This window comes from Chrysemys picta, chromosome 1 (assembly GCF_011386835.1).
Source record: "Chrysemys picta bellii isolate R12L10 chromosome 1, ASM1138683v2, whole genome shotgun sequence".
NCBI classification, from domain to species: Eukaryota; Metazoa; Chordata; order Testudines; family Emydidae; genus Chrysemys; species Chrysemys picta.
In genome coordinates, this window is record NC_088791.1 from 235,507,745 (window position 1) to 235,531,970 (window position 24,226).

Below are 24,226 nucleotides of genomic sequence, written 5' to 3' on the forward strand. Positions count from 1 at the left end.
CTGGGTACAGCCTCACCCCTCCCTCCCTCCCTGCATGTAAGCAACGGACAGCAGACAACCATTTCACGCCTTTTTTCCTGGGTGAACACTGCAGACTCCATACCACGGCAAGCATGGAGCCCGCTCAGCTCAAGACAGCAGTCATGAACATTGTAAACACCTCGCGCGTTTTCATGGAGTTTATGCTGAGCCAGGACCAGAAAAACGAGGCGAGGAGGCAGCGGCGGCAGCAGCACAGCGACAAGCGTGATGAGGACATGGACATGGACATGGACACGGACACAGAATTCTGTCAAACCGTGGGCCCCGGTGCTTTGGAGATCATGTTGTTAATGGGGCAGTTTCTATCCATGGAACGCCGATTCTGGGCAAGGGAAACAAGCACAGACTGGTGGGACCGCATAGTGTGGCAGGTGTGGGATGATTCCCAGTGGCTGCGGAACTTTCGCGTGCGTAAGGGCACTTTCATGGAACTTTGTGACTTGCTGTCTCCTGCCCTGAAGTGCCAGAATACCAAGATGAGAGCAGCCCTCACAGTTGAGAAGCGAGTGGCGATAGCCCTGTGGAAGCTTGCAACGCCAGACAGCTACCAGTCAGTCGGGAATCAATTTGGAGTGGGCAAATCTACTGTGGGGGCTGCTGTGATGCAAGTAGCCAAAGCAATCACTCAGGTGCTGCTACGAAAGGTAGTGACTCTGGCAAATGTGCAGGCCATAGTGGATGGCTTTGCTGCAATGGGATTCCCTAACTGTGGTGGGGCGATAGATGGAACGCATATCCCTATCTTGGCACCGGAGCACCAGGGTACCCAGTACATAAACCGCAAGGGGTACTTTTCAATGGTGCTGCAAGCACTTGTGGATCACAAGGGATGTTTCACCAACATCAACGTGGGCTGGCCGGGAAGGGTTCATGACGCTCGCGTCTTCAAGAACACTACTCTGTTTAAAGGGCTGCAGCAAGGGACTTACTTTCCGGACCAGAAAATAACCGTTGGGGATGTTGAAATGCCAATAGTTATTCTTGGGGACCCAGCCTACCCCTTAATGCCATGGCTCATGAAGCCATACACAGGCAGCCTGGACAGGAGTCAGGAGCTGTTCAACTACAGGCTGAGCAAGTACAGAATGGTGGTAGAATGTGCATTTGGCCGTTTAAAAGGTCGCTGGTGATTGTTACTGACTCGCTCAGACCTCAGCCAAACCAATCTCCCCATTATTATTGCTGCTTGCTGTGTGCTCCACAATCTCTGTGAAAGTAAGGGCGAGACCTTTATGGCGGGGTGGGAGGCTGAGGCAAATCGCCTGGCTGCTGATTACGTGCAGCCAGACACCAGGGCGATTAGAAGAGCACACCAGGAAGCGCTGTGCATCAGAGAAGCTTTGAAAACCAGTTTCATGACTGGCCAGGCTACAGTGTGAAATATCTGTTTTGTTTCTCCTTGATGAAAACCCGCCCCCTTTATTGACTCATTCTCTGTAAGGAACCCACCCTCCCCCTTCCCCCCAGCTTGTTTTCAAACCAAATAAAGTCACTATAGTTTAAAAATCATTTATTCTTTATTAATACATTATAAAAAGAGGGAGGGAACCCGCGTGGGGTTTGGGAGGAGGATCGGCGGGAAGGAAAAGGCCACTAAAAAAAGGTTAAAAAAATGACAGCCTTTTGCTTGGGCTGTCCACTGCGGTGGAATGGGAAGGTGTACGGAGCCTCCCCCTCCCCCCCCCGCCGCGTTCTTACACGTCTGGGTGAGGAGGCTATGGAACATGGGGAGGGGGGAGGGGGTTATACAGGGGCTGTAGCGGCACTCTGTTATCCTGCTGCCGTTCCTGAAGCTCCACCAGACGCCTGAGCATGTCTGTTTGCTCATGCAGCAGCCCCAGCGTTGCATTCTGCCTCCTCTGATCTTCCTGCCGCTACCTCTCATCTCGAGCGTCTCTCCTCTCCCCACGTTGGTCCCTCCTGTACTCACGTTCACTGTCTTCTTTCCTATACTTTGAAACCATGTCCTTCCACTCATTCAGATGAGCTCTGTCGCTGCGGGTGGATTCCATGATTTCTGTGAACATCTCATCTCGCGTCTTCTTTTTCCGACGCCTTATCTGTGATAGCGTTCGGGACGGAGGAGGGAGGCTTGAAGAATTTGCAGCTGCTGGAGGGAGGGAAAAAAGGAGAGAATTTTTTAAAAAGATACATTTTGCAGAACAATGCTTATACTCTTTCACGGTGACCAACACTATTCACATTACATAGCACATGTGATTTCTGTGCAAGGTCGCATTTTGCCTCTTAATATTGAGTGCCTGTGGCTTTGCTGCTAGAGATCACAGACGCAGGTCCGGGCAACAGAATTTGGCTTGCATGCGGCCATGGTAAGCCATTGTCTTTCGGCTTCTGCGCCCTCCTTTCCCACATACCAAGCAAAGCCCGTTGAGTGCTGCGGTTTTCCTGTTAACATTCAGCAGCAGAAAACAAACCAACCACCACCCCCCATCCAATTCTCTGGATGATCGCTTTATCCCTCCCCCCACCGCGTGGCTGGTATTAGGGAAGATCCCTGCAGCAACCAAACACTCCCCACCCCGCCATGAATTCTCTGGGATGATCGCTTTACCCCTCCCCCCACCGCGTGGCTGGTATCAGGGAAGATCCCTGCTAGCCAAACGCGAAAAGCTCTGGGCCAATTCCCTCCCCCCCCATGCTTGGCTAACTGCAGGGAAGGATTTCTTTTCAGCCACAGGCAAACAGCCCAGTAGGAACGGCCACCTCTGTCCCCTTAATTAAATTCCCGTATTTCAACCAGGTTACCATGAGCAATATCACTCTCCTGAGGATTACACAGCAAGATAAAGAACGGATGTTGCTTGAATGCCAGCAAACACCGGGACCATACGCTGCCAGGCTTTGTCATGCAATGATACCAGATTACTTGCTGCAAGCATGGCGCGGTCAAGTGTCCTACCATGGAGGACGGAATAAGGCTGCACTGCCCAGAAACCTTGTGGCAAGGCTTTTGGAGTACCTCCAGGAGAGCTTCATGGAGATGTCCCTGGAGGATTTTCGCTCCATCCCCAGACACGTTAACAGACTTTTCCAGTAGCTGTACTGGCTGCGAATGCATCCCAAGTCCTCAGGGCAAAGTAATCATTAAAAACCCTTGCTTTTAAAACAAGTTTTATATTTTAAAAGGTAAACTCACCTGAGGTCCCTTCCATGGGGTCATGGTCTTGGATACTGGGTTGGGAGGGTACTTCAGTCAGGCTGAGAAAAAGATCCTAGCTGTTGGGGAGAACGGAGTGCTGGGTGCTCTCTGCAAGCTCATCCTCCTCCTCCTCCCCTTCCCCGTCTGCAGAATCCTCAGGTGTAGCTGATGAGATGATCCTCCCCCCCCCCTCGGAATCCACGGTCAGAGGTGGGGTAGTGGTGGCGGCCCCCCCTAGAATTGCATGCAGCTCGGCGTAGAAGCGGCATGTCCGCGGCTCTGACCCGGAGCGACCGTTTGCCTCCTTTGTTTTTCGATAGGCTTGTCTGAGCTCCTTGACTTTCACGCGGCACTGATCTGAGTCCCTATAGTGGCCTCTCTCCATCATGCCCTTGGAGATTTTTTCAAAAGTTTTTGCATTTCGTCTTTTTGAACGAAGTTCTGCTAGCACTGAATCCTCTCCCAATATAGCGATCAGATCCAGTACCTCCCGTACGGTCCATGCTGGTGCTCTTTTTCGATTATCGGCCTGCATGGTTACCTGTGCTGATGAGCTCTCTGTGGTCACCTGTGCTGTCCTGTGCAAACAGGAAATGAAATTCAAATGTTTGCGGGGCTTTTCCTGTCTACCTGGCCAGTGCATCCGAGTTCAGATTGCTGTCCAGAGCGGTCACAATGGTGCACTGTGGGATAGCTCCCGGAGGCCAATACCATCGAATTGCGGCCACACTAACCCTAATTCGAAATGATAAAATCCATTTTGGCGCTACTCCGCTCATCGGAGTGGAGTACAGAAATTGATTTAAAGAGCCCTTTATTTTGAATTAAATGGCTTCGTTGTGTGGACGGGTGCAGGGTTAATTCGATTTAACGCTGCTAAATCCGAATTAAAGTTGTAGTGTAGACCAGGCCAAACAGTAGCTTATACTTCGTTGTTTGTTTGTACTAACAAAAGAGAGCTGTCAATTTTTATTGATGATAAAAGTGTACTGCAGCTATATTGGATTCCCTACATTTATTATTTCTGCAGAGATAAGCAAGGCCCTAGCATGAGTTTGAATCCTGGAAAATAAGGTTCAGAGCTCTTTATAGCAACTTCTGAGATAGTTAAATTGGGGGGAAAGAAATCCAAGTGGTGGCACTTGCATATCTGATCCATGAAAGCCTCTTGGAGGTTGACATTCATGCATGAGAAAAAAAAGTTTCAGATCTACATTATGTGAAGGGGTCAATTCCTCATGGTGAGACTTGGTGTGGTAGCTCTCTCTCACTGGGGTTGCCTGTTGGGGGCTGCTGTGCCTCTGCGGTGGCCCGCCGCTTCCTGTGACGTGGCCCTTTAGCCTGTTCAGTTCAAAGTGTCTTCCCCATCCGGGGTAGCCCATTTAAAAAAAAAAAAAAAGAAAGGGGAACTAACACAAACAAACTGAGTCAGTAAGAGGGAATGCCTGCCTCTCAGGGTGTATCTGGATCTGGCCCTCCTTTCCCTCCAGGAGGGGCCTTCAGGCAGTTGGTGGTTGGGAATCTCTCGCTTTCAGTCACCCCTTTGCTCAAAAGCTAGGGGTTCTCTTCCCTGGGCTGCCCACAAGTGAGCTGTTCTGCTCCCCTTTTAGCCACTCCTCCAGCCTGTGCAATTCTTGCAGGTGTTGAAGGATGGAGCTGGCTGAGCCCAGAGCAGTTCCTTAACCTTTTGTTGCCCAGTGTGGGGTTTGCATACCCTATCACATATTACCAATTACAGATTGAATCTCTCTAGTCCGACACTCTCTGGTCCGGCAATATCCATGGTCCGGCATGATTTTATTTTTTGTTTTTTTTATGCTTTATCTACTTATTTCCTTGGGCCAATACTGTACAATTGTGTAACAACATTAACACTTTGTTATGAAGAGAGCTGGGAAGCCTTGGCTGAGTGGTGTTGCAAGTGTTGTTCCATTTATTTGCCCCGGCAAGATAAAAATGAAAAGAGACCTGCTCGCTACAATATTGACCTTCCATGGTCCTGCAAATTCTCTGGTTCGGCACCAGTCAGTTCCCGAGGGTGCTGGACTAGCGAGATTCAACCTATACTAAGATTTTGTTATGGATATTTTTAGTAAAAGTCACAGACAGGTCATGGGAAATAAAGAAAAATTTACAGATGTCCCATGACCTTTCCGTAACTTTTATTAAAAATATCCATGACAAAATGGAGAGGGAGAAGGCTCCAGCACCCATTGCTGCTGGGGCTGTAGGATTTCCCACCCCCTGCGGTGGCTGGGCAGCTCCGGGGGCCCCCAGCAGCTTCGAGCTCCAGCATCCCCTGCTGTTTACGGCTTGGAGCCATAACAAAATCGTAACCTTAACCAATATCACTCTAGGAAAATCTGTTCATATAACAAATGTGCTTTGGGAGGCTTTATAATAGGAAAATAAATCAAACTGGGTGCATTTAGCAGTAGGAGAGGAACAGGCATGATGGTGTTTAGCACAGAAGGCCCCTCTAAGTGTGAGGCATAAGTTGATTAATATGAAATGGCTGTGCAGATGCTGTTATGCACTGGTGAGATTAAAAACATATGGACTGTTATGATACCAATAAACTGTGGGCATAAGACATAAAGACAACAGAGACATCTTGCTGCACATGGAGTAGAATACATAGGCATGGTCACTTTCTGAAGGGAGATGGCTCAACAAAAGATTTTAATGTACACTAATCGGCACTGTGCTGCTAGTGCTCTCCTGTCCATTCTTAGCACATCATCTGCAATGCTGGCAATATAGCATTCCTTTCTAACAAAAAAATGGATTTCTCAAGTATGAAAGCTGACATGTTACTGCATATGATGCTTTACCTTGGCAGGATTTCAATTGCCAGTGGTCTGAAGCATGGTACTCTGTTATTGTTTCTAGAGGACCAAATTTAATTGAGGAGTTGTCTTTATTTCTTTTTGGGAAATGTATTGCAGAAGTTGCCTCACCTACCAAAAGAGAATTTTCTCCTGGTCTAAGTAACTGCTGCATCAGTGACTCCTCTTTAAGAGAGATAGAAAAATCTGTATTACCTGTAGGATATGCTTCAAAATGTTGCTATTTGATAAAGTTTTTCCCACCACAATCAGAATAACATTCACAGCATCAACCACTCCCCTCTTGTCATATTCTGAAAAAAGACACTTCCACAAGCAGAATTTTCTCTAACCTTGAAAAAGGAAAAAAGACGGGAACTCCACTAGGGACTTTCTTACTGCCAATCTATTTTACAGGAAAGTCACTCCCATGCTATGGTGATGTTTGGCCATTCAAAACAGAGAGAGTCTTCAAAGCAGAAACAGTTCAGGAATTTATTGGGGAGAAATAACCAGGAAACTATAATAAAACAGCATTTTACCAAGTATTTCATAGCAAGCATTTGCCGGAAGAGAGAATGCAGAGATTAATTTTTATACTTGTGTTGAAAATGTAGCCCTTTATTGTTATCCTTTTTATATATCCTACAGGTGTTGTGTTTATAGTAGTGACAATGCACAAATCAACACAAACAATACAAACTTCCTACCCTTACTACTCTCCTTCCCCCCACCACACACCGATATTGATGATATATCCTTATTTGTTGTGTTATTTGTATAAATGACCTTGCACATTCCTTGGGAAGGGACCTTGTCTTAGACCATGTCTACGCTATGGGCTCCACAGCAGCACAGCTACAGCATTGCAGCTCTTTTGCTGTAGCAGCATAGTGTAGACGCTTCCTACAGCAAAAGAAGGGGGTTGACATTGCTATACGTAATCCACTTCTCCAAGTGGCGGAAGCTATATCAATAGAAGAATTCTTCCATTAACCTAGAAACGTCTATTCTAGCGCTTAGCTTGGTATAGTTAGTGCTCAGAGGTGTGCATTTTAATTTTTCACACCCTTCAGCATAGTAACTATGTCAACCTAACTTTTAAGGGTATGTCTACACTGAAGTGTAAGCCCAGCATTAGTAGAATTCAAATTAGCAGACACCCTGGGTTTGTTAACCTAGGGCTTGAGTGTCTACACGCATTTGTAACCTGAGTGTAGACACTCCTAGGTTAGGAGTTGTTGATCCCAGGGAACCAACCTGGGGCTCCAGCATCTACACTGCATTTTGCAGGCCTGAGTCCAACCGCCCATATCCTGGATTTTGTAATGCCCACCCAAAATGGGGCTGTTCTAGCCCTTTGTTTGTGGTGCAGTGTGGGAAAACTTGACTATCCACCAAATGTGACTGTCCAGAGGACAAAGAAAGTTGGCCATGGGATTGTGGAATACCTTTGGCAGACTCCTAGAGCATGAGTCCAGTGGGGATGTGTTTACACTGCAAAGCAATAGGGCTTGAACCCTGGCTCCTGAATGAGTCTCAGACCCTCCAACCCGGGGGGTCCTGGGACCCTGGGTTAGTGCAGTTTGTGTGTAGACCAAAGGGGTGATTAGGCTTGACCCTGAGTTCAAACCCTGGGCTTACACTGCAGTGAAGATGTACCCCTCCTCTCTGATGGACCACAACCTTGTGGTGGTGGAGAGCCTTGCGTGGGATAAAGACCCTCAGAGCAACATCATCCGGCGCTTTCATACTCCTGGTAGGGTCCCACTTGACGAGCAGGTCTGAGGGGAGGCTCCTGACTAACCGCAGTCCAAACTTCACAAGACCCCAATGGTAGATCAGGTGCATACAGAGGACCTTCTAGTATTCTGCGGCTGTGAAAGCAGATGAGGGCTCCAGCAGGAGGGAGGCCCCTGATTGTCTTAGATTTCCTTGCCACTGAGTCAGGATTTTCCTCCTGTCAAGTCTTCTGTGGTTACTGCCTACAAACTAGTTTCCCCATAGAATCATAGAATCATAGAATATCAGAGTTGGAAGGGACCTCAAGAGGTCATCTAGTCCAACCCCCTGCTCAAAGCAGGACCAATTCCCAGCTAAATCATCCCAGCCAGGGCTTTGTCAAGCCGGGCCTTAAAAACCTCCAAGGAAGGAGACTCCACCACCTCCCTAGGTAACGCATTCCAGTGTTTCACCACCCTCCTAGTGAAATAGTTTTTCCTGATATCCAACCTGGACCTCCCCCACTGCAACTTGAGACCATTGCTCCTTGTTCTGTCATCTGCCATCACTGAGAACAGCCGAGCTCCATCCTCTTTGGAACCCCCCTTCAGGTAGTTGAAGGCTGCTATCAAATCCCCCCTCATTCTTCTCTTCTGGAGACTAAACAATCCCAGTTCCCTCAGCCTCTCCTCATAAGTCATGTGCTCCAGACCCCTACTCATTTTTGTTGCCCTCCGCTGCACTCTTTCCAATTTTTCCACATCCTTCTTGTAGTGTGGGGCCCAAAACTGGACACAGTATTCCAGATGAGTCCTCACCAATGTCGAATAAAGGGGAACGATCACGTCCCTCGATCTGCTGGCAATGCCCCTACTTATACAGCCCAAAATGCCGTTAGCCTTCTTGGCAACAAGAGCACACTGTTGACTCATATCCAGCTTCTCGTCCACTGTGACCCCTAGGTCCTTTTCTGCAGAACTGCTACCTAGCCATTCGGTCCCTAGTCTGTAGCAGTGCATGGGATTCTTCCGTCCTAAGTGCAGGACTCTGCACTTGTCCTTGTTGAACCTCATCAGGTTTTTTTCGGCCCAATCTTCTAATTTGTCTAGGTCCCTCTGTATCCAATCCCTACCCTCTAGTGTATCTACCACGCCTCCTAGTTTAGTGTCATCTGCAAACTTGCTGAGAGTGCAGTCCACACCATCCTCCAGATCATTAATAAAGATATTAAACAAAACCGGCCCCAGGACCGACCCTTGGGGCACTCCGCTTGAAACCGGCTGCCAACTAGACATGGAGCCATTGATCACTACCCGTTGAGCCCGACAATCTAGCCAGCTTTCTATCCACCTTATAGTCCATTCATCCAGCCCATACTTCTTTAACTTGGTGGCAAGAATACTGTGGGAGACCGTATCAAAAGCTTTGCTAAAGTCAAGGAATAACACATCCACTGCTTTCCCCTCATCCACGGAGCCAGTTATCTCATCATAGAAGGCAATTAGGTTAGTCAGGCACGACTTCCCTTTCGTGAATCCATGCTGACTGTTCCTGATCACTTTCCTCTCCTCTAAATGTTTCATAATTGATTCCTTGAGGACCTGCTCCATGATTTTTCCAGGGACTGAGGTGAGGCTGACTGGCCTGTAGTTCCCCGGATCCTCCTTCTTCCCTTTTTTAAAGATGGGCACTACATTAGCCTTTTTCCAGTCATCTGGGACCTCCCCCGATCGCCATGAGTTTTCAAAAATAATGGCTAATGGCTCTGCAATCTCACCCGCCAACTCCTTTAGCACCCTTGGATGCAGCGCGTCCGGCCCCATGGACTTGTGCACGTCCAGTTTTTCTAAATAGTCCCGAACCACTTCTTTCTCCACAGAGGGTTGGTCACCTTCTCCCCATGCTGTACTGCCCAGTGCAGCAATCTGGGAGCTGACCTTGTGCGTGAAGACAGATTAAAAGATTTCATGCACAGGCCTCTGCCAAAGGGCTCGCACTCGTGCAAAGCCCTGCGGTGACGGATGAGTGGCGGTGAAGACAGGAACAGTGATCTCTGGGAGGCTTTCGTCACAAATCTGCACGCAGGCGGCAGCCGTGCGACGGTCGTCCTGTGCTTGGATGAGACAGAAATGCATTTCGGCAGCAGTGGCTGTGATTGAGCAGGCCTCTTTAGGATCCCCTCTGCTCACCCCAAATGGGGAGGGAGCTAGAAAAGATGCCCAAAACATAGGTTGTCTCACACTCTTCCGACTGGATGGCCGCATCCAGTGGGATCACTCAACTCCGTGGCTGATACAAGACAATGAATTTCGCCACTTGGAATGTCCGCACCCTTATGGACTCTCAGCACAGTGAATGCCCAGAAAGAAAAACTGCCATAATTGCCAGAGAACTGGCAAGACTCAACACTATCAGTTGTGGGAGAACTTGTCTGTCCTTCAGTGGGAACTGGGGGAAGGCACTGGAATACTATCAGCATGTCAATGATTTAGGCTGAGTCCTTACTGCACAGTGAGTTCCAGCCTGAGTTAAAGTAGAGTCTGGCCTCTAACCTATAACCTCCAGCCAAGAAATCTAGCTCAGGCTTAAAGCACCTCCAAACCCAGGGCCTAGGTTTTTGTGTGTGGTTGGCTAAATCCCAGTTCAGGGTCAAGTTTAACTGCGCAGTGAAGACCTATCCTCCAGAGTCTTGTCGTCTTTATGGCTTTTGCATCTCCTACCCTCCCCCTAGACTCCATACACACATAGCTTTTCTTTAGCAGGGAAGCCACAGTCATATAGCTATGATTTAATTTAGGAGTGAGTCACATCAATTTGAGGAGTGAGCTCTGCCTGTACTGTGACTTTATAGATTGTAATGTGTAGCTCCCTGGAGAATGCTCTGCTTGGGTTTTGTTTATTTATTTACTGTGCCTTGAATTGCAGCTGCACAGACAAATACGAGAGGCAGAAACGCAGAACAAAACCAAAATCAAATGAGCACTGAAAACTGTTAATGCAAATATAAGCAAGGTACCGGAATCCAATGAAAGCCTCACAACTCATTGTTATTCATTAAATGGATTCAAGGAGTGAAGTGAAATTCAGCAAACTGTCCGCCTCTGCACAGAACAATATGTTCATTCGTAAAGGGGAAATGATATTTGCGTAGGAGGGAATTGTGTAGGGGGATTCCATCTTCATATTTTGGGAGTCATATTTCAAAAATCCACCTTCAGTTTTATGTGCACAGACAAGCACATCGATTTCTTGACCTCTAGTTTCTGCACACATTGGTAATAGAATTTATGCTCATAAAACCTAATTGTCCACCCCTTCATGCATGTAAATTCTATCACCTGCAGGCACAGATATCAGCGGTCAAAAAGTGTATGTGCAGGTGTTTGTATACACAAAGAAGCAGGTGCACAAATGCCAGCCAGATAGACACATCCCCCTTTGAAAACCAGGCCCTGTTTTACTAAAATTAACACTCTGGATTCAATCCTGCTCCACTAAACTCAATGAGAGCACATTTGCAATCTCTGTGCTGCCTGCTTGATTGTGAGACCAAACTAAAGGTGCCGAAGGAAAATGCGTCTTCCTCAGTCACTGTGCATGGTCTTTCCATTCCAGTATTTGAACGGGTTATTCTATTAGCACTAGATGGACACACCAGATTTATTCTTTATTATTATTATTTATTTGCATTATGGGGGAACCTAGATGCCCCATCTGAGACTGGGGCCCCATTGTGATTGGTGCTGGGAAAACACATAATAAGAGACAGTATCTGTCCCAAAGATTTACAGTCTAAATAGATAAGATCAACAAAAGGTGGGAGAAAGAAAGGATTATTACCCCCCTTGGCTAGGTGGGGAACTGGGGCACAGAGAAATCAATTGATCTGTCTAAGGCCACCCAGGTATCGGTGGTAGAGCTGGGAATTAACACACATCTCCTGAATCCATGAGCAGTGGGTATCATAGGCTGTGGGGGGGCTTTGCCTCCCCAAATAGCCAGGTATGGCCCTGCCCATGTTGCCCCTGCCCTGACCCCTTCCTGCCAGTTCCCCTGTCCCTGTGCCATGTCCCCAGCTAGGGCTCGGGCTGGGGTTGGCGTGACGCTGGGGCCGCACCACCAGCCTAGTGCTCTGGGGCTGGGGCCACGCCACCGGCACTCTGGGGTGGGGGTGGGGGGCAGCTGGGCCACGCCGCCGGCACTCCGGGGCTGGGGAGGGTGTGGCCATGTTGCCTGCCTTCCCAACACTCTGGGGGAGTGGGGCCTCAGGCAGAAGGGGTGGGGCTGGGGGCTAGCCTCCCCCAGCCAGCAGTTCACACACTGCCCATGACTGAATCCCAGGTCAGTGTGTTAAACAAACCTTTTCCCTCTCTTAATTACCCTTCTCACTCCCTTCACCCACCAAGCCTTATATTTACCTCTCACTAAGTTACCACAGCCATTCAAATCTAACCTCTCTTCAGTGTCATTTAGGGCTCTATGGTGAGCTTGAGCTGTCATTTTCCTCCTTGTTTGCATGTGTATCATGCTTACACTCCATCTGGGCACAAAATAATTCATGTGTAGTTGCTGTGGCACTAAAGTAAAGCGTTCGCCAACATTTCTATTATTTAGTTCATGAAATAAAAATAGTTCAGAACACAGTTAGTTCTGCAGGGATCCCAGGGCCTGAAAAAGATACTGTTTCCTAAAAGCTTGCCTGTTTAGTGTTTATTCTTTTAGTTAGTCATCTGAGTTTAACAAAATGTATCACCTATAGCTTTGTTCTGTACTTTGTTCTTTTGTTATTTCCATTATAAAACATGAGTTTAATAGCAATTATACTGTGCGCTTGCATAGCACTTTTCTTCCAATCATTTTACTGTGTAAATATTTACTGAGCCTCCCAGAACCTCTTTCATAAAGTAGGAAAGCAGCATTCCCATTTTTTAGGTAGAGAAACTGAGGAGCAGTGGTTGCACTTTGGAATGGGGATCGCCTTTATAATGTATATGTGCACAGTACCTAACACAATGGTGCCTCTAGGCAGTACCACGATACACCACAATGTTAATAATAAGTAGCTTGCCCGAGCTTTCACCGTTAGTCAGTAGCTGAGCCCGGACTAGACTCCCAGTACCCATTAGACCCCATTCACTCCTTAGTTTCAGGATTTTGACTTGACAATAAAAGTTGTTCTGAGATGAAATTTAACATGCAAGGACTCAGCCAAGAAGTATATTATTTTGAACTGGAATGCGCGGGGGTGTGGAAGGGAGAATGGAGTAGGAAGGGATTATCTAGCAAACAGGGGACCGTAAAAAGGGGAATTTTGAGAGGGGGAGAAGGAGATCCCTTGATGAACAAACAGGTGCGACTACTAACTTTGGGGTGAGTGAGTTAGTTTGGCTGTTTGTGTCTTTCTTTCTCTTTCTGGTTATTTTGGTTATTTTCAGTTATTTCAGTTACTGGGTCAGTTGGGATTGTGTGTCTGGGGACTGTTTGAGCCTTTGTTCCCTGGGTCACCTTTGATCAGCCTTGTGATCACCCTCCCCCTGTGTGATTAACCAGGGGGTAGGGCTGACCTAGGGGAGAAGGCCTTAAAAGCCAGAGGTTAAGCGACCAAGGGGACCACAAATGGGGGAGTTTGAGAGGGAGTTTTAAGAGGGAGTCATAATATAATCACTATAATCATTAGGAAGGGCCACATTGCCAGTGCCAACACTGCTCCTGTCTCCTCCACCTGCGCCTGTATCCAGACAGAGAACCTAACCAAGGATGCCTACACCCAAATCCTGGTGTGGATTTGCAGAGACTGTGGCTTGCGTTTCCCACTCACAGAAAGCCAGGCTGGGGGGACCATCCAGTGTGAAAGGTGCCTGCTGGAGGAATGTCTCAGGAAGCAAGTGGGAGAGCTACAGGAGGAGGTGGCTAGGCTGAGGAGCATCCGTTCCCACAAGGAATTTCTTGAGAGTATTCACATGGAGACATCCAAGACTGAGGAAGCTATCCAGCTACAGAGGACTGCTGTCACACCACCAGGGAGGAGGATATGGCTCTGTTACAGGGAGGATACTGGCTGCTGGTTACTTCTGGCAGAAGCAGTGTTACACCCCTACTCCCAACCCACCCACCATGGTTATGGAAAACCAATATGCTGCCCTGGCAACGAGCGATGAGGAATCACCCCCAAAGGTGGAGGAGGAGAAGCCATGTACCCCCAAGATTGAGAGGATTGCAGCCACCACTCCCAGGAGGAAACGTAGGGTAGTGGTGGTGGTGAGGGGCATGGAGGCACCCATCTGTCGCCCTGACATGGCATCCTGGGAGGTATGCTGCCTGCCAGGGGCCTGTATCTGAGATGTTATGGGGGATTGTCGAGGATCATCTGGCCATCTGACTACTACCCCAAGCCACTCATCCATGTGGGCACTAATGATACTGCAAGGTATGACTCTCAGCAGATCAGAAGTGACTACAGGGCTCTGGGAGTAAGCATGAAGGAGTTGGGAGTGCAGGTGGTGTTCTCTTCGATCCTTCTGGTCAAGGGTAAGGGCCCAGATAGAGACAGATGCATCCTGAAGGTTAATGCCTGGCTGCGAAGATGGTATCACCAGGAGGGCTTCGGCTTCCTTGACCATGGGATGCTGTTCCAAGAAGAAAGACTGCTAAGCAGAGATAGGGTCCACCTATCGAGAAAGGGGAAAAGCATATTTGGATACAGACTGGCTAACCTAGTGAGGAGAGCTTTAAACTAGGTTCAAAGGGGGCAGATGACCAAAGCGCACAGGTAAGTCAAAAACATGGAGACCTGGGAGAAAGGTTGGAATTTGTGGGGAGCATGGGCTGTTATAGCAGGGATAAAGGAGAGACAAGACAGAACTGGGGGCGGGGAATCAAATCAGTATGTTAGATGTCTGTATATTAATGTGAGAAATATGGGTAATAAGTAGGAAGAACTTGAAATGCTAGTAAATAAACACAACTATGACATAGTTGGCATCACAGAGACTTGGTGGGATAATACACATGACTGGAATATTGGTACAGAAAGGTACAGCTTGCTCAGGAAGGACAGGCAGCGAAAAAGGGAGGAGGTGTTGCCTTATATATTAAAAATGTATACACTTAGACTGAGGTTGAGATGGAAATAGGAGATAGGCTTGTTGAAAGTCTCTAGGTAAGGCTAAAAGGGGTAAAAACAAGGGTGATGTCATGGTAGGGGTCTACTACAGACCACCTAATCAGGAAGAAGAGATGGATGAGGCTTTTTTTAAACAACTAACGAAACCATCCAAAGCACAGGACTTGCTGGTGATGGGAGACTTCAACTACTCAGGCATCCGTTGGGAAAATAACACAGCAAGACACAGATTATCCAACAAGTTCTTGGAATGTATTGGAGACAATTTTTTTTTCAGAAGATGGAGAAAGCTTCTAGGGGAGAGGCTGTTCTAGATTTGATTTTGACAAATAGGGAGGAACTGGTTGAGAATTTGAAAGTGGAAGGCAGTTTGAGTGAAAATGATCATGAAATGATAGCATTCATGATTCTAAGGAATGGTAGGAGGGAGAACAGCAAAATAAAGACAATGGATTTCAAGAAGGCAGACTTTAGAAAACTCAGGGAATTGGTAGGTAAGATCCCATGGGAAGCAAGTCTAAGGGGAAAAACAATAGAAAACAATTGGCAGTTTTTCAAAGAGACATTATTAAGGGCACAAGAGCAAACTATCCCACTCCGTAGGAAAGATAGGAAGTATGGCAAGAGACCACACTGTCTTAACCAGGAGATCTTCAATGATCTAAAAATAAAAGAGAGTCCTACAAAAAGTGGAAACCGGTCAAATTAAAAATGATAAATATAAACAAATAATACAAATATGTAGGAACAAAATTAGAAAAGGCAAGGCACAAAACGAGATCAAACTAGCTAGAGACATAAAGGGTAACAAGAAAACATTAGAAGCAAGAGGAAGACCAAAGACAGGGTAAGTCTGTTACTCAATAGGTGTGTGTGTGGGAAATAATAACAGATAAAGTGGAAATAGCAGAGGTGTTTAATGACTTCTTTGTTTCAGTTTTCACCAAGAAGGTTAGTGGCGATTGCATGTCTAACATAGTGAAAATCATTGTGAAAATCAGGTAAGATCAGAGGCCAAAATAGGAAAAGAACAGTTTAAAAATTACTTAGACAAGTTAGATGTCTTCAAGTCACCAGGACCTGATGAAATGCACCCTAGAATACTCAAGGAGCTGACTGAGGAGATATCTCAGCCATTAGCAATTATCTTTGAAAAGTCATGGAAAACAAGAGAGATTCCAGAAGACTGGAAAAGGGCAAATATAGTGCCAATCTATAAAAAGGGAAATAAGGACAACCTGGGGAATTACAGACCAGTCAGCTTAACTTCTGTACCTGGAAAGATAATGGAGCAAATAATTAAGCAATCAATTTGCAAATATCTAGAAGATAATAAGGTGATAAGTAACAGTCAGCATGGATTTGTCAAGAATAAATCGTGCCAAACCAACCTGATAGCTTTCTTTGACAGGGTAACAAACCTTGTGGATAGGAGAGAAGTGGTAGACGTGGTATATCTTGACTTAAGTAAAGCTTTTGATACTGTCTTGCATGACCTTCTCATAAACAAACAAGGGAAATGAAACCTAGATGGAGCTACTGTAAGGTTGGGTGAAAAACTGGTTGGAAAAGCGTTTCCAGAGAGTAGTTATCAGTGGTTCACAATCATGCTGGAAGGGCATAATGAATGGGGTCCCACAGGGATCAGTTCTGGGTCCGGTTCTGTTCAATATCTTCACCAATGATTTAGATAATGGCATAGAGAGTACACTTATAAAGTTTGCGGATGATACCAAGCTGGGAGGGGTTGCAAGTGGATAGGATTAAAATTCAAAATGATCGGGACAAACTGGAGAAATGGTCTGAAGTAAATAGGATGAAATTCAGTAAGGACAAATGCAAAGTACTCCATTTAGGAAGGAGCAATCAGTTGCACACATACAAAACGGGAAATGACTGCCTAGGAAGGAGTACTGCGGAAAGGAATCTGCGGGTCATAGTAGACCATAAGCTAAATATGAGTCAATAGTGTAAAGCTGTTTCAAAAAAAGCGAAAATCATTCTGGAATGTATTATTAGGAGTGTTGTAAGTAAGACACGAGAAGTAGTTCTTCATCTCTACTCCATGCTGATTAGGCCTCAATTGGAGTATTCAGTTCTGGGCGCCACATTTCAGGAAAGATGAGGACAAATTGAAGTCCAGAAAAGAGCAACAAAAATGATTAAAGGTCTAGAAAACGTTACCTATGAGGGAAGATTGAAAAAAATTTGATTTGTTTAGTCTGGAAAAGAGAAGACTGAGAGGGCACATGATAACAGTTTTCAAGTACATAAAAGGTTGTTACAAGGAGGAGGGAGAAACATTGTTCTTCTTAACCTCTGAGGATAGGACAAGAAGCAATGGGCTTAAATTGCAGCAAGGGCGGTTTAGGTTGGACATTAGGAAAAACTTCCTAACTGTCAGGGTGGTTAGGCACTGGAATAAATTGCCTAAGGAGGTTGTGGAATCTCCATCACTGGAGATTTTTAAGAGCAGGTTAGACAAACACCTGTCAGGGATGGTCTAGATAATGCCTATTCCTGCCATGAGTGCAGAGAACTGGGTTAGATGACCTCTTGAGGTCCCTTCTAATCCTATGATTCTGTGATTCATGCCCTATTGTATTAATAGAATCACAGGGTTAGAAGGGACCACAAGTGTCAAAGAGAGGGTATTATTAATTGTTAAGCAGCTCCATTGCACTTTGGCAAGAGGATTCCTATTAAATATTCTTTTCCTACTTTTTAAAATTGATGTTATTAATTCAAAAACAAAACTGTGAAGAACGAGTTAAGATTGTTAAAGGCAATTCAACCAAGGTCAACCCCTTTTCAGTGACAATAGGTTTTCCAAAATAATAATTTTCAAAAAAAAAAAAAAAGTGGTTGGCACTTTTCCTTCTATGAAGACTGATTTTCTAAAGCAATATATAAAATGCACAAAACAATACAGAAGTAATAAGACTCATTAGGTAGTATTCAAAATGCCAGACATACATTCTTGGGCTACAAGGCCCTAATTCAGCAAGTTACTTCTGCATGTGCCTAACTTCAAGGATTAAATCCTGACCCTGTTGAAGTCAATGGGAGTTTTGCCACTGACTTCAAAGGGGGCAGGATTTAACCCTCCGTGTGTGCTCAGAGTCAGATCTGCTCACTTTGCTGACAGCTTAAGTTTTTACTTGAGTTCCCCCAGCAGCAAGATTCTTCTGGGCTCTCACAGTAACATCCAGTGAATGAACTGAAACTTCTATCTTGCCTTGCCATTTGTAGTGAACTGCATATGGTAATACTTCACATTTTATTGGTGTTGGATAGCATCCTGTGTGGTAGGCAGTATTATTTATTCTCATTAATTTCCTCAAACGGGGAAACTGAGACACAGAGGTCAAGTCCCAAACCGCACAGCAAATCAGTGGCAAAGTCAGGATTGGAATTCTCTATTTCCTGGCTCACAATCCTGTTCTCACTTCACTTGGCCTGCCTGTCTCACAAATGATAGTGAAAGTGCTAGGTTCAGTTTTGTCAAGACAATAGCATCAAGCAGGAGTAAAACACTGTTTTCTTGGCTGGATCTTAGGGGAGATCAGGACTAGCCTCTAATCTGAATTCTCTCTATTTCAAGGAAGAAGACTGTCAAGCCTTAAGAAGAAACAAGTCTTTCTTCTCATCTATACATGTAACAATGAAAACTCTTCCAGGCTCTTTGGAAAGGAATTGGAGTACTAGGACCAGATGTGCCCATTCTGTTATTTTTATCACCATAGGTGTCCTTACAAAAGTAAGATATGGGGCAGTAGGGACTTAGACCCATATTATCAAAGGTATTCAGGCATCTAATGCCTATTGATTTAAATGGGAGTTAATGCCTACGTACCTTTGAGGATCAGAGCCTTTGGCTGTAACAGCTTAGAGGGATTTTCTCTAGTGCAGATGTAAGCCATAGACTTCAGGAAAGAGATAAGATCATATTCTATATGATGTCTGTTTTCTCAGCAGTCCTTTTGAGAGTGTCAGACATGGCATAGTATCAGGGGGTAGCTGTGTTAGTCTGGATCTGTAAAAAGCAACAGAGAGTCCTGTGGCACCTTTAAGACTAACAGATGTATTGTAGCATAAGCTTTCGTGGGTGAATGCCCACTTCGTCGGATGCACCAAAGAAGTGGGTATTCACCCACGAAAGCTCATGCTCCTATACGTCTGTTAGTCTATAAGGTGCCACAGGACTCTTTGCTGCTTTTACAGATCCAGACTAACACGGCTATCGCTTTGATTATTGAACTAAGTTCAACCTTATTGAATTAGGGTTAATACTTTTGAGGTACACTGTATTAAAAATGTAATTGTGTATGTGTTATTGTGGCGTATGTACCTTCTCTAGTAGGAAGGGGATGCTAATGTACTACTTCGGTTATCAGCCCTTTGAAGCCACCTCCACCCCCTGTGAATCTACATATACTAGTTCAGGCTGGATTCTTCAGGGACCAACAGACAAAAAAAGGATTTTTTTTATAAATAGCCTGGTTTTAAACAGGCTCAGGGCCTTCTTCCTGATCCAGCAAATGGACAGGACCCCTGGTCAATGGAGGGCCCCAGTCCTTAGAGTAGGGTTGGACGGTACTGGGCCTACTGAGGCCTCATAAGTCTGGGAATTCAGGAGTTGTGTTAGATAATCAGCTGAACATGAGCTCCCAGTGTGACTCTGTGACCAAAAGAGCTAATGTGATCCTGGGATGCATAAACAGGATACTCTCTAGTAGTTATAGAGAAATTATTTTACCTCTGTATTTGGAACTGCTGGAACACTGTGTCCAGTTCTGGTGCCCACAACTCAAGAAGGATGTTGAAACACTGGTAAGGGTTCAGAGAAAAGCCATAAGAATTATTAGAATTAGAGGATGAGAAAAGGGTGATTTGATTAGTCTATAAATATCTACCTGGGGACCAAATATTTAATAATGGGCTCATCAGTCTAGCAGAGAAAGGTATAACACGATCCAATACTCAAAGTTGAAGCTAGACAAATTCAGACTGAAAATAAGGTATACAGTTTTAATGGGGTGAGAGTAATTAACCATTAGAATAATTTTCCAATGGTCGTGGTAGAGTCTCCATCTCTGACAGCTTTTTGAATCAAGATTGGTTGGTTTTCTAAAAAATATGCTCTAGGAATTCTTTTGCGGAAGTTCTATGACCCGTGTTATACAAGAGGTCAGACTAGATCAGGGATCGGCAACCTTTGGCACGCGGCCCACCAGGGTAAGCACCCTGGCGGGCCAGTTTATTTACCTGCCATGTCCGCAGGTTTGGCCAATCATGGCTCCCACTGGCTGCGGTTCGCCGCTCCAGGCCAATGGGGGCGGCGGGAAGCAGTGCGGGCTGAGAGATGTGCTGGCCATCGCTTCCCGCCGCCCCCATTGGCCTGGAGCAGCAAACCGCAGCCAGTGGGTGCCGCGATCGGCCAAACCTCTGGAGGCGGCAGGTAAACAAATGTGCCCGGCCCACCAGGGGGCTTACCCTGGCGAGCCGCATGCCAAAGGTTGCCGATCCCTGGACTAGATGATCCCAGTGGCTCCTTCTAGCCTTGGACTTTATGAATCTAAATAATGAATATTCATTAGTTTGATAGACATTTTTTCCCTTTGTTTCATAGGGAGCATAAGCTTTTACATGCACAAAACAGCCATGTCAGCATCATTGATTCTAGTTTTCTAACATCAAGACCAGAAGCCTTTCAAACTTACAGAAGACAGAAAGATGATTCCCTATATCATGGCCTTCCCTTCAGCATTTTTCTGGGTCACTTCTGTCTATTTCGTTTTGTTTTGGTGAGTAAAAATATCTGTTCCTAATGTCTCATTGGTATTCTCTCCATGAAGGGCAACTTGTACTGCTGATAATTATGGGAATAGATTCTAAAGCTTAGGGTCCTTCCAGGAAAACACTCTATGATTAACCCCCTTTCTTTTAAATCAAGGTGACTCCAGCACAAGCACTTACATTGACTGCAACTGTGTCAGTATGACATGGGGAAAGAGGTGATATCTGAAGTAGGCAGTTGGCAAGATATTATGGCTTTATGGATCAAAACCAACTTCTCAATGCCACACAGAAACCAAATCAGAGCACAAACTAAAAGAAATAGAGCAATTTTCTGACTGTATTAGATTAACAGCTGAACTATTTGAAAAGAGATTGACCAAGTGGGATGATAGGATTAAAAAAATGGATATAACTTTTATAATACAATAAATAGTTACTGTAACTCAACTGCTGGAACCCTACTGTATTCCCTCCTCTTATATTAGGACAAGTCTACACTACAAAATTAAGTTGACCCAAGTTATGTTGACGTACCACCACCACAGTAATTAAATTGCTTTTGCATGTCCACACTATGCTCCTTGTGTCGGTGCTTTATGTCCTCACCAGGAACGCTTCCATCAATTTAGCTGTCAGTGTAGGGCATTGTAGGATGGATTCTGAAATACGGCAACAGTCCATGTAAGCAAGGTAGTGTATATGCTGATTCTGGGTCAACCTAAGTACATTGACCTAAGTGCTACGCCTCTCATGGAAGCGGAGTTAGTAAGTCGGTGTTCTGGGTGAGTTACATCAGTGGGAGCTACATTGTAGTGTAGACCTTTGCAGAGTAAGCTGCCTTATGTCAACCTAACTCTGTAGTGTAGACCAGGGCTTAGTATTAATAGATAAGATGACAGATATACAAGAAAATAACTTGCCCTGTCATAACTCCTCTGCTTGGCCCTAGCCTGATTTTCAGAAGGGCGAGGTACCTACTGAAGTCAATGGGAGCTGCAGGTGCTCAGCATCTTTAAAAATCAGGCCAGTTTTATTTATGTGCTTGTATATGGGTTTAGGAGACTAACTTCAGACAGGTTTAAATATTTTGTCCATAACTCCTGCTCTGCCCTGTCATTTCCTACCCCATTACTTATCCAACCAGGTTAAAAATGTACTCAGTAGTTGCTTAACTGGATGGAGAGGAATGCAAGTCTTTTGACATAAAGAATTGAACTGACCCTCCTTTTATAATTTTACTTGCACAATTTTGATGTAATGGATTGTGACATGTAGATTTGCAAGTGTAGATCTGGATCTTCAATTTGAAATATTAGAAGAGAGGAAACTTGGGATTATGATCCATCAGCCACATTTCGGGCAGAACCCTTTTAAGAGGTTCTAAACAGACCAAGGCCACAAGAATCTGTTGATTCTGACAAAGAATTTAAACATGCAGAACTAGACATCATAACACCTCTTATCACAAAAGAAGTGAAAGAAGCAATGAAAAAGTGAAAAGGTGCAGGTGAAGACCAAGTCACCAAGGAAATGTTGAAAGCTTGTGATGTTAAGATCGTTGATAAAATCACCAAACTATTCAACAAAAGATGAGATAAGGAAAAGCCTCCAGAACAATGGGGAAAGGACGTTATAGTCTAAATACCAAAGAAAGGTAACCTAAGCGACTGCAATAACTAACAAGATGTTACACTTCTTTTGGTGATAGGCAATGTCTTCTACAGTAGCACCTTAAGCAGAATAAAGGAAGCAGTTGAGGCAAAGCATGGGGAATAGCAGACTGGATTTTGACCTAGAGGATTATGCATCAACCATATTTTCACTTTACAAATAATTGTCAAAGAGAGCATTGAATGGCAAAACCTACTCATTGTAAACTTCATAGATTTTAAGAAAGCCTTTTACAGCCCCTTCGTGATTCACTCTGGAACATCTTGAAATGCTATGGTGTGCCAAGAAAAATAATTCACCTCATCAAGGTTTTTTATGTCAAGGTGAAACTTGCACAGTTAAAACAAATGCAGATGTGAGTGAACTGTTTAACATAGGTGTCAAACAAAGATGCGTTCTGTCACCTTTCTGTTTGGCATTGACACTGACTGCATTAGGAGAAAAAGTGTAGATCGATACAATGCAAGCATCACATGTCTTAACAACAGTACTGTAGAGCATTTGGAGAAATGTAATTCTGTTTTGAGGAGGATTAAGCTTGTTAGACATTTGGTTTAGTTCTAATTGGAAACACACCAACAATTTTGAAATTTGCCAAGAGAGAAAACCCTGGCGTCTGCAACTCTGGGGCAGTCTGCCTATCTGGCTCCCTGGAGCCATGGACCCTAGAAGTCCTGGGATTCTGGATTTGGGATCAGCCCACATGGTTGGTTGTCCCCAAACTGCAGCCTCTGGATTCCCTAGGTAATGAATGCCTGAAGCCCTGGGGTCCCAAGCCCCAGGGCAGTCCACCTAGCTAGCTGCAGTGTGGCCACAGACCCTGGAAGCCCTAGGGTCTCCTGCCCTGGGGCGGTCCATACAGTAGGCTGCCCCAGAACCACAGAGCCTAAAAGACCCAGCAGTTTGCCAGGCAGGCTGCTGAGGAGCAGAGTGGGTGAGCTGGCAGGAAACCAAGCAGGTTTCCATTGAAATAAGATGAGCTAATCAGCTTTACATAGAGCCACTCAAATTCATATGGTGATGAATGGAAATTCACTTGTGTCACAAGTCTAGTTGAGTGCCCCCTCCTGACTGCTCACCAGACCACTGTGATGGGACTCAACTGCTGGATCCCAGGTGTTATAAGCATCTGGAATCTGAATAGAGCCTTGGCACTGTCCTTATCTTAGGACTTCTGGACGCCCTTTCAGGGTGCAGATCTTCTAACTGGCACCCTCTCCTGAGAGCTGCAACCATGTGGTCTTCTGCCCAGCCCCAGGAACTAGTGATGAGTCCTCAGATTGCCCTGATAGGTTAAACACGCCTTCTTGCAGAACTCCACCTGAAGGTGTGAGCCTTCTGAGTTACCTCTTCAGGGCACCTGCTAAGGTGTAGCACATAACACATAGAGACTTTGCACAGGATTCTAACACATTATTGCTCTTTCTTGAATAGGATGAGACATACACAAAGATCTATACAAAAGAACTAACCCTACTCATTTCCCTGCCTCAGTTTCCTCACTGCTCCAGACCATTCTTTGGGCAAGAGGCAAGGTCGTCTGGGGCCCTCGAGAATCCTTCTGCTGTACTGCATAGCTTGGGTTCTGAAACATGGAGCTTTGTTCCCCTCTTCTGCCCAGACTTTCAGTACGTCTCTCTGAGGGCTTGTCTTCACGTACAGTGCTATAGCAGCTGTGTAGCACAACGGGAGAGCTTCTCCCATTGGTGTAATTAATCCACCTCCCTGAGAGGCGGTAGCTACTTTGGCAGGAGAAGCTCTCCCACCAACATAGCACTGTCTACATGGGGGGTTAGGTCAGAATAACTACGTTGCTCAGGGGTGTGGATTTTTCACACCCGAGTGACACAGTTATACTGATATGAGTCTGTGGTGTAG